Genomic DNA, 12,020 nt, shown 5'->3' with positions numbered 1-12,020 from the left:
GTGGTGACCTGTACCACTATATAGGGTTTGTTGTGAGGCATTAAACTTGTACTTTCGGCATTATGCACCGTGTGTGAGCCCCATCTGTTTCCGTGCATGGAGGCACGGTGCAGTCACTAGGCAGCCTTGACTTGTCACCGGATTGAGAGGCGATACATTTTTATTAAATGGCAAGATATTTTGAACTGTGTGCTGTGAAATGTGATGTAGTGAGTACAAGAAATAAAAGCCAGGCAGGAAGGCAGAAAAATGGAGAAATGCTCCCAGGACTCTAAGTTACACTCAAAGGAAAAAGATGTGAGTTCTTTATCTGAAAAATAAATTCCTAATAGTGAACCATGTATTATTACCACAAGCATAATTTTTATAAAGAGTAAGGAGAGACTGAATGAAACCAAAACCTTGTATAACTACTGAACACTTTTGTTTGTCAAAAATACTTGATCTTCTTTGCTTTGCTTTCCAATATGATTGTGAACTGCAACTAAAATGTTTTAGATGTGGTTACACAGTCTGACTTACTAAGGTATTGACTCTGATATCAGTACTGACTGATCTGAAAATACTCTCTGAGGAACAGCAGGAGCTTTAGGATTTCACCAGAACACCCTTATGGAAAAAACAAAACAAAACAAAACAAAACTAAACAAAACAAAACATAAAGCACTACATTATGCCAGAAGACTGAAGATTGGTTTCTGTTTCTACTTTGCACCTTTATGAACTTGGATAATCAAACCACTGGGGAGGAACTATTTATAAGGACAGTTAGTGACAGGATGAGGAGAAACAGTTTTAAACTGGGACAGGGTAGGTTTAGACTAGATATTAAGAAGAAATTCTTTTTCTGAGGATGGTGAGACACTTGAACAGGTTGCCCAGTGAGACTGTGGATGCCCCCTCCCTGGAAGCATTCAAGGCCAGGTTAGATGGGGCTTTGAGAAACCTAGTCTAGTTGGAGGTGTTGCTGCCTATAGCAGAGACATTGGAAACAGATCGTCTTAAAGGTCCCTTCCAACCCAAACCATTCTATGATTCTGGGATCCTATGATCCTGTGGTTGCTCTGAGAAGAGATGAGCAAGGTTTCACTCATTCTCTGGGCAAGAACCAAATGGAGTTGAAGTGTCACACTGGTAGATGAAGAAGGTAATAGTGATGTAAATTTACTAACTTTCAGTATAAAGTACACTGGAAATGAATATGACTACTTTACAGCAGCCTGACAGTCCTGTTGGAAAAGGGAATGCCTGAAGAACACGGTATATCAGGAAAGACACATGGTAGTATGGAGCCACTACTATTGTAAGAACAGAGGAAATAATAAAAACTATATAGAAAAGAAGGTATTTTAAATATCTCACAGACTGCATATATGAGTTTATTTTTTTCAATAGAGACAAGAAGGCAGACAGTAAATTTAAAATATTTTCAATTCAGTTGAAGTAATAAATAAATTGATCCATTAGTACTCCATTTTACATCATACGGTAGATTAGAATCAATGGCATTAGAGTGGTTTACTCAATAATTTTTCGATTGTTTCTTTTCATTTTATGCTCTTGTCAATACAAAACAATATCAGCTGGCCATAGTTTCATCCTGGAATCACCACAGAGAAATTACAGCCTCAGTACTTCAAAATTCTTCCTGTCCTGCAGGACAAATTCTGTTGCATAATGTCATTTTTATATAGAGCGAGCAAACTGATGAAACATTTCTTTCCTTTAGGCATAGATGAAATTTAGAGTAAGAAAATGTAGGCCTACAGAACCAAATTTCTATTTAACAGAACTCATATCTTTTTCCCATTAATATAAATTAACACTGTACAGAGTTGGAATACATAAAGCTGTATGAATCAGTGATCTGTGTCATTAAGACAATCGGAATAAAAACACTGCAAAGGAAAGAGACCTGACATGTAGACTTACAGCTTAGAAGGAAAATGCAAGTGGCTTTGACGGTTGATGGAATTGGGATAGGATATTCTAACAGCTAAATTAAAATGCTGAGACTAAAAAGAGCTTTTGGAATGGACAGGGGGATTTTCAGGACTGATGATCAGGCATATATATATGGCCACAATATGTCAGTGAGAAGAACAATAAGAATTACAACTCTAATCATTGACATGGCAAATGCTGTATAAATTAAAATGATAACTGAGAGCTTGAGAACAGGATAATTGCCACTGATGATGTATACCAGCACTCAGACCTCAAGATTTAAATCAGCTTTCTTGGGAATGATCAAGACCTTTTACCCAGAAGACTTGCACATGGAAGTGATTTAGGAAGCAGATAGTAAAACCATAGAATCATAGAATCATTAAGGTTAGAAATGACCTCTAAGATCTTCTAGTCCAACCATCAACCCATCACCACCATGCCCACTAACCTTGTCCCTAAGTGCCATATCAACATGTTCCTTGAACACTTCCAGGGACAGTGATTCTACCACCTACCTGGGCAGGCTGTTTCAATACCTCACCACTCTTTCTGAGAAAAAAAAAAAATCCTAGTATCCAACCTGTATCTCCTTTGGCACAAACTGAAGCCATTCCTTGCCACAACTTTCTTTCAGGTGCTTAAAGAGGGCAAAAATGTTCCATGAGCCCCCTCTTCTCCAGAATAAACAACCTCAGCTCCCTTGGCTACTACTCCTAACATATTCACCAGCTTCACTGTCCTCTCTGTACACTCTGCAGGGCTTTATTGTTTGTTGCAGTGAGAGGCCATGAAATGGACACAGTATTCAAGGTATGGATACACCAGTGCAGGTGATTGTACAGAGGGATGAACACCTCGCTAGTTCTGCTGCCTGTAATATTTCTGATACAAGCTAGGATGCTTTCAATCTTCTTGGCTACCTGGGCACACTGCTGGCGCACATTCAGCCAGCTGTTGACCAATACCCCCAGATCCTTTTCTTCTGCACTGATTTCTACCCACTCTTCCCCAAGACTGTAGTGTTGCCTGTGACCAAGGTGCAGGATCTGCAGTTGGTCTTGTTGAACCTCACACAACTGGCATCTGCCCAGACATCTAGCCTGTCCAGACCCTTCTGAAGGGTCTTCCAAACCCTAGGCAGATCACTAGTTCTTCCCAACTTGGTGTCATCTGCAAAGTTATTGAGGGTACACAAAATCCCTTCATACAGGATGATGTTAATCAGTACTGGCTTTAGTACTGACCCCTGATGAACACCATTCATGATCAGGCACAACTGGCTTTAACTCCATTAACCACCATAGTTTCAGCTGTCCATAGTTTTTGCCCCGCAAAGAGTACATTTGTCCAAGTCACAGGCTGCAAGCTTCTCCAGAATACTGTAGGAGACAGTCAAAGGCTTTTCAAAAGTCCAGGTAGACTCCATCCACAGCCTTTCCCTCATCCACTAGGTGGGTTACCTGGTCATAGAAGGAGATGAGGTTGGTCAAGCAGAACCTGTCTTTCATGAATCCATGCTCACTAGGCCTGATTTCTAGGTTATCCTAAGTTTTTGATCCTTATTATCAGTTGAAAATTTTTGCTGATGGGATCAGTGTTGCTAGCTCAATGCAATGATTAATTACTTCTTGGAGCTAGCTGTTTTCATTTATCAGCTTTGAGGATGTAGGTGGGAGTAATCTATGTCTTCTTATCAGCAGCCTTCTTCATCAGTGTTGGCTTATTCATGGGGCTAAGCTGTCACTGATGGTCAGTTGTTTCATGCTACCACTACCTCTGGGAATAAGTAGTCACCATGAAGCAACACTGAGGGTACAAATTCACAGGAATTTACAGCAATTAATTTACTGTACAGAATGACCTAGTGATGACCATTTGGCACCATCACATCCACATTCCTCTCAAACTTTCATTCCCCCCTAATTTCATCCTCCTCTCATATGTCCTCCTCCCTTCTGTGTTTCACCAACCTTGACTTTACTTTCTAACAGACTGCTGTCTTATCTATCTGTTCCAAACACTTTCCCGCTCATGTCTACCCTAAAGTTAATAGTGGCGCTATCTTCCCATGTCCCACCAAGCAGACGATCCACCAAGGAGATAATCCTTTATGCAAGCTCATCATTTTTCAGAGAGAAGTCAACTGGATGGCTAGGCCAGGCAGACTTCAGTGGGGGCCTGTGCAGACTGCTGTGTGTTAGTGAGTTGAGAACAAGGACAATACATGGGCAGTAATTAGACCAACACCTACATCTCCTGGCTTCAATTCAAAGAACATCTTGGATAAATGCAGTGTAGCCAAAGCCAGCACTGTGGGAATCATCAAGACTGGTGGCCATAAGGAGTCTGAAGAAGCACAGTTATAAAGCAGCTTGAATTCATTTGTCTATAATTGTGTGCTTCTCTATCTGATATGCTCTGAGAACTTCTGCCAAAAAAGTGTTTAATATTTGGTCCTAATCTGCACTCCTTGAGAAGCTAGACTGCAGAACCTTTTGAACAAATTCTGTTTAAGAATCCAGAATCTCCTGTATACATATTTGCCACTTCCAGAAAAAGTTCAGAAGGGAAAAAACTTAATTTTCATAGCTAGTAAAACATTCCAAAATCATAATTTACATAAAATTCTGTTCAAAAGCCACTGGAGAGCTCATGATCATTATTTTCTAAATGTGTTATTGCTATACAATCACTCCCAGCTGTCTGTGCTTTGAAGGAATGGATAAACTTTGTCTTGCAAAACCCTAAAGAAAATTGCTTTGGACATAGTTAATGAATTCTTCCCATGCAGTCCTCTAGTGATTCTCAGAGATGTCTCAGTTGGACATGAGTGCTGCCAGTGCTGAAAAGGAAGTTAGGTTTTGGCACTGTTGGATACAATTTCTGGCAAAGCTCTTTCGGACCAGCACTATAAAGACAATATCACTCAATGTTGTTTGATGTTCAGTCACTTACTCATTCAATTCATTGAGGAACATTCCTGTTTTCTTCTATTTCTCAAATAAGTGTTATGAACACCTATGATTTTTAATAAATATCTAAAGATATGTATGTCATCTAATCAAATCCATCTCTGTTGCTACATCATTCTCTTACATGTCTTTAGTTTTGACCTTTCTGTCTTTAATTCTCAATTCTCACTCCAGAATTCAAAATTCTGTTTCTATAAACAGATTCCTTCTTCTTACTGCCTATGTTTTGAATTAAATTTATTCAGTCCAGTTCTGTCAATAAACAGTTCTTTACTGTTTATCTTCTCTGTCTAAACCTGGTTACAGTGATTCAAATGGAGACAGTGTCTTTAATGTGATTCTGACGCCGTTTATTTAGTCAAGATGCAACACAAACCAGGTTTCTCTATTTAATTTTACTTCTCTGCATATGCAGAGTACAGCATCTATGTACTGGTTTCAAACTCAAGAAATAAAGTCTATAGTGAAGAACATATTATTTTCTAAATACTGAATCATTACAGACAGAGTTACTGTGGCTCAAACTGTAATAAGGAAATAAATGAGAAAAGGTTATGCACTGCCTTTCACACAAGGCTTCATTTCTAACAGGAGAAGTTCAATCAGGTATTGCCAGGTAGAAGATCAGTGATGTATTCCCAGATGCTACAGTGTAGGAATTTCAAATATTTTCTTGTTCTTTAGGTAGTGCAATCCAGACCAATCAAGGCACGAGAGAAACTCACCCATCAGCAAGTAGTTCATTTCTAAAACTTGGATCCTAGGTCTTGCTTTCCTTTGGGCCATCCAAGTTCTTCACATCATGCAGCCTCCATTTGGGAGGATGATGTTTAAGGTCTTGGATGCCTCTTGGTGTGAAGAATAAAAGGAAATCTCAAGCTTTTTTTTTTGAAAGTCCTCTAATTTGTCTAAGCTATAAAACCATGATAGTGACCAAAGAGGAAAGGAGTAGAAAACTAGCTGTGCAATCTCTTGGTAATGAAATGAAAAAAAGAAACAAGTAAATTTTTCTAGTGATGTTACTTATGCAAGTGGAATAGCTCCATCATAAAAAGCTGAGAAAAAAAAAAAAAAAGCACCTTATATGAAGAAAAAGCTTACCTGTCTAGGATGTGGGGACCATTAACAAATTTTTCCATGTTTCAGATGATGTCACTCCCAGACATCCCATGTTATGCTGTTGAACTATTATCCTGACAAAATCTATTTCTTACATGTCAGATGGAATTTGGTTAAAAATGCATGGGGAAAAAAAAAAAAAAAAAAAAAAAAAAAAAAGATATTTTGTCTGATAATTCTCTTTTCTATAAAAAAAATATTTCAGTGTAACATCCCAGAGCAGCTTTATTTACTATGAAAAGATCAGACCAGACAATGCCACTGCCAATCTCTGAGGCTCTCTGTCTTGTGTTCAAATTATACCATTATAAGTTAAAAAGGATATATGACCTTGTACTCTGTAGAATGTCTGAAATGCATCTAACATCTCTATCAAAAGGATCTGAATTGTTTGCAGACTATGAATATTTTTTACTTCATCATGATTTTTAGCGGTCTAGCGCATTCAAAGTATTCCAGATAGAACTGGACCCTGGGTAATCTTTCTAGATGTTAGCATAATCAAACTCTTTCTTTTTAAATGTCATTCAAGTAACAACTCTTCCAATACTTCTTCTTTGTTATCCCTTTTTTCCTGTATGTGTTCATCCAGTGCTTTCACAGAATGAGAACGGTGAGCCATATCTTTTTCATCTGAAAATATCCAGAAGCTCAGATTACATGTGGAATATAAAATTCTGTGATGAAAAATGTATTCATTTTTATAAAAATTTAGAGTAGGAAATCCATTATGGGATCTTATATATTTAAAGTATAAATATCTGATTATTAAAACCCATGTTCATATATTTTAAAATTATGACTAGCTGTGTATATAGACTTGTATTGTTTCAGTCACTTATGTTGTGAGAGGTTGTACTCATTTTGCATTCAATGAAATTTCAGGTAATTCATTTTATGTTGAACTCTGCCCACACTCTTTTATTGAAATGACATGCTGAAAATAATTCCAATATGTAATTTGGGGAGGAAAATGGATTTCTTGAATGAAAAGAATCACAGTGGCAAAAAACAGCAAGCCATTTTAAAAATGAAATATTGAAATTTCAAAAGGTTACTACTTTATGAATCACAGAATCCTAGAATCCTAGAATGGTTTGGGTTAGAAGGGATATTTAAGGTCATCTTGCTCCAATGCCCCTGCTATAGGCAGGGATACCTCCAACTAGACTGGGTTTCTCAAAGCCCCATCTAACCTGGCCTTGAATGCTTCCAGGGAGGGGACATCCACAGCCTCACTGGGCAACCTGTTTAAATGTCTTACCACCTTCAGAGTAAAGAATTTCTTCTTAATATCTAACTAAACCTACCCTGTTCCAGTTTAAAACTGTTTCTCTGTGTCTCCTACTATCAGGTTCTATAAAGAACCTTCTTTAAAATTCAGTTTGCAGCACTGTTTTTTAATGTTTCTGAGAAACAGAAGATTTAACAAATCTTTACTTTTACAGATTTATTGTTCCTCATAGAAATGGCAGAGGACAATCCTGTTCACATTAGAAGGAACAAGGAAATGCAATATGAACTTACAATTGCCCTCTAATTCCTTTCCTTTTCTCTCTGTCCCCTCAATTTTCCCACTTTCTCTTTTCCCTACTCTCTCCACCTCCCTAGTTCTTTTTCCCCTCCCTACTTCTCCATTTACCATTTCCCTTTTCCTGTTTGTCTTTTTTTATCCCTTCACCCTTCTGTTGTTTTTTTGGCTCCTCCCCTTCCCACCGCCTACCCCTTTGGAGACATTTTGACCAAATGTGTATTTTATGTCAGGAGAACTGAAAACAGATTTTCTGATTCAGTTATCCCTAAAGATCCATAGACATTCCTATACCATGTTACAGACACTTCATCTTAACTGTATGTGTATTCTTTCTGTAGGAGGTGATTGAAGCATTGCCAGCACTTACTATGCAAAATACATTGAGCTCTCAGGTCTTTCGCTGTTGAATGATTTCTGAAAGTCTATTTACTGTACAGTCTGAACAAACAGGATGAAAACTGTGGGTTGTTTGCACACTGTTTAATTCTCGCTTGTAATTTATTACTGCTGCTGAGTGTAGAAGAAGTATTCCTTAAGCTAGAAGCATTTTTTTTTCCTTCCTGGACAAACGATGTTATTTTTATGCACAATAAATAGAAAACAGCGGATATTACACACGCGTGAATGGAGAAATTGTTACAAGTAGAAGCCGTTCTTGAAATATCTTTGAGAACAAAGCATTCATTCACTCAGCAAGGGAAGATAATAATGGTCTTTTGATGCTTTCTAGGCTTTGACCCGAGAAGGCAAAGTGGAATTACATGATGAGTAAAACAGCTTCAGGGCGACTGTCTTGTCGGTCTTGTCAAACACCACGCTGATGCTTATTCAGTTCCCTACAAGACTTTTCTGCTCATTGCAGTCCAAAAGGCTAATAATAAAAAGGGTAACTTGAACAGTTTCCCCAGTATCCTTTTGACCTCTGTACTGAAGTCGACAACCACTGAGCAAATTTCTTTTATTCACAGATTTTTCAGAAATTATTTTTTCCTGGCACTTATATGGGTGAAGTTGAAAAAAGAGGCTATATGGGTGGAATTTTTATCCTTAAATTTACTAATTTTTCAAAGTGCCTTCAGATTTTCACAGCTTGAAAATACCCTTAAGCAATAGTAATTTGTAGGCTCTTATCCTTATTTCAGATGAATATCTTTTCACAACCATTCACGTGATTCTGCTTATAGTAATGAATTAAAAAGGAAGAAAATATTAGCAATTAAAATCACATGCACCATCAAGCTTCTAGTCATGCAAGTAGCAGAAGTAAATTAGACGACCTATATCTAAATTCGGTAATAGCTACACAAGCTGAAGTGTTTCTTTTACTTTAAAATTCAAAATCATAGTTCTAAAAAAAAGAGGAAGTGTATTCCATTGCATTATGGTTTTTTATATAACCCCTAAATATGAATGATATATATCTATGTAAAATCTAACAATGCACCAACTCCTACTTCAGATGTTTTAAAATAGCAAGTTATGTAATGCATTTGAAAATGTGGCAGCTGATCTCAATGTATAAATGAGGAAGAATAGGCAAGGAGGTCCTTATTTTCCTGGTGTCCTGGTTATCTCAGTTGTTAGGCTATATCTACTGTCCTGCAAATGGCTGCAGTTAGTGACACCTGGCAGTTGTAATTATTATTTATTTCTGAATTTCCCCACTCTCTGACTTAGTAGTCTCCCTTTGGCAGAAACTGAAGCTACATGATGATGGTACCCCAAGCCCTGTCCCCTTTGAGCAGTGATTTTAGCACTGTTATTTCTTCCAAAACTTGCAGCTGAGTTACCTTCTCACTACTGAATAGAACACAGCCAGGCTATTCAAGAAGCTCCCCAGTCCATCAGTTCTATTATCACATCTGCATCTGCTTCTCTGTAGATCTCTGCCCTCCTTCCCTCACAGTTTCCCAGCTTTCGAGCAGAGAGGCAATATTTCCCTTTCCTGTTTCTCGATTCAGCTCCAACTGCAGGGCCAATTACTTCTGCACAGTTGTTATTCCAGCTCTTTACTGGTTACCTGGTCCAACAGTTTCTTGAGCCACTTTAGAGATTCCTTTCGAATTCAGGCTCTGCTCTGTGCACTCTGTTTTCTCATGCTGAACTCAGTTATTCTATATAAAATGTCATAAGCTAGAGACGCCAGGAGAGATGCCAGAGAATACACCAACCACCTAAGTTATCTTCTGCTCTGCATGGGAAAGGCTGCACAGGAATTATATGGGGAACCCTATTAGCACAATTAGCAAGTCTGAATTTTGATGCTGTCTACAGATAATTTTGTGCCTACATAAATTCTGGTGCAGTAAATTACAAGTCATCGGAGGCCTGAATATTGAAATAACAGTACATCTGTACTACGTTAGAGTTGTAAGAGTTTGTCTTTCTAAAAAATGGTAGAAAGGGCACACAAATGCATGAATATGATTTATTCCAGGAAAAGATAAGGTCAAAACAACACTATGGAGTATATTTCCTTTCCTTTCTGCAGAAGCAAATTTTTCTGTTAAAGCCAAGTTCTCAGAACAGGCTGAACCCCAGAAGCCTCTCCTGGGACACACAGATTTTCAAACAGTTAAAAACATCTTAAATAGAGGACATACTGCAGTTTCCTTCCCCCCTTGTCCCTCTCACAAAACATCTATCTTTGCATTCTGGTATCTAAACACTAATTCAAAAATAAAATAAAATAAAAAATTGTATGAATATGGTTTAAAAAAAAAAGCTGCCTTCTACTCCCGACTTTTCTGGGTCAGGCTGTGTAGGGACTATATGGTTATGACTGTTTTTTCTCTCCTGTATGGCTATTGAAGGTCCTATCAAATTTCATGGCTTCTCTCACTTAAAATCTTCTGACAAATGATACGCACCTCCTTCAGCAAATGAAGGAGAAAGTACTTCTTTAAGAAAAACTAAAAACTAAGCAATGACATTTAACGTAGCTGCATTGTCTCACTCACAGTAACTTCTCCTCCATACTTAATAATTACCATTTTTTTATTTCTGTTTTCAGAGGACTTTTGAAATAGGAGTGAAACTTCTGCTGCAGCAGGATGCTATCAGTTCTGGTACAAGCACTGTGTGATGCAATACATATATTTATTTATAGTACACTATATATATATTTTTTAATCTTTCAATTTGTTCTCTGCTGAGTCTCTTGACACTATTATATGCTAGAAAATAAGTTTAAAATGTTTAACTTCAGAAATAACCTTCCTCTCTGAAATCTCTTTTAGGAAAAAGCTACAGTGATGCAACGGAACATCGTTATATATAGAAAGAGAGATTTACTCCAAGAAAATATTTTACTCAGAAGAGTACAGAAGAGAATCCCTTTTCAGAACAGCATACCTCTGCATATTCTACTGAAACACTCACATTGTCAGTGAACACAATAATTTATTTGGATCTGAGTTTTATATTTAAAAAATAAAGATTGTAAAATGGAATTTGACCAAACTTTTTTGCAAGAAACCCTATGCCATAAAAATGTCCTTTTTCTAATCAATATATCACCTGAATGAAGTCGTCATGTTTGGCCTGATTGCATTTTTTCTCCATATATGTGCAGCTGCATTTGCCTCTCCATAAATGTCATTTGATTATGAGAAAATAAACAGGGAAGGACTCATAGGGAGTCGGTACAGGGTCTGCTTGTTTACCTGCCGCAGCTTTCCGGGCTGAAGAACAAATGTCATGCAAATGGTGCACCAGCAATGAGCTGCCAATCATCTTGGCTTGGCATTCATGGTGATTTGCTAAATCATTTAAAGAGACATGCTTTACTAAATGAAAAAATATCAGCAGCAAGGGCCTGTGTTTAAACATGGGGTTGAGTTATTATCCCAGTAGGCTGGAATGAAATGAAGACATCTTCCAATTAAAGCTTGCAGATGAACCCAGACAAACCCCCCTTTTTTCATAAAGACAGGCAGATTATGATTGGGAGAGAACAGCGACAGAGGCTTTCATTACAAGCTGATTATGGTGATATAATTCCCAGTGCTGTGTGTCTGCGGGCCCAACTTCACATTTGAAGGTTTTTAATATAATTTCCTTAGGGTGAAATGCTGAAGATTTATTAAACTTTATGAAGGGCTTACAGATCCAATTTAACAGGACATATCATAGGGCAAAACTGACAGATGATAAAATACATTCCAAGAAGAAAAGAAAGAAAGAGAGGGAAAGAAAGAGAGAAGGAAGGAAGGAAGGAAGGAAGGAAGGAAGGAAGGAAGGAAGGAAGGAAGGAAGGAAGGAAGAAGGAAGAAGGAAGGAAGAAGTGAAGGAAGGACAGGCCAAGGAAGAAGAAGGAAGGAAGGAAGGAAGGAAGGAAGGAAGGAAGGAAGTAAGAAAGGAAGAAGAAAGGAAGGAAGGAAGGAAGGAAGGAAGGAAGGAAGGAAGAAGGAAGGAAGGGAAGAGGAAAGCGAACGAAGTTGACC

The sequence above is a fragment of the Coturnix japonica genome, chromosome Z (assembly GCF_001577835.2).
Source record: "Coturnix japonica isolate 7356 chromosome Z, Coturnix japonica 2.1, whole genome shotgun sequence".
Taxonomy (NCBI): Eukaryota; Metazoa; Chordata; class Aves; order Galliformes; family Phasianidae; genus Coturnix; species Coturnix japonica.
Note: the sequence above shows the minus strand (reverse complement) of the source record.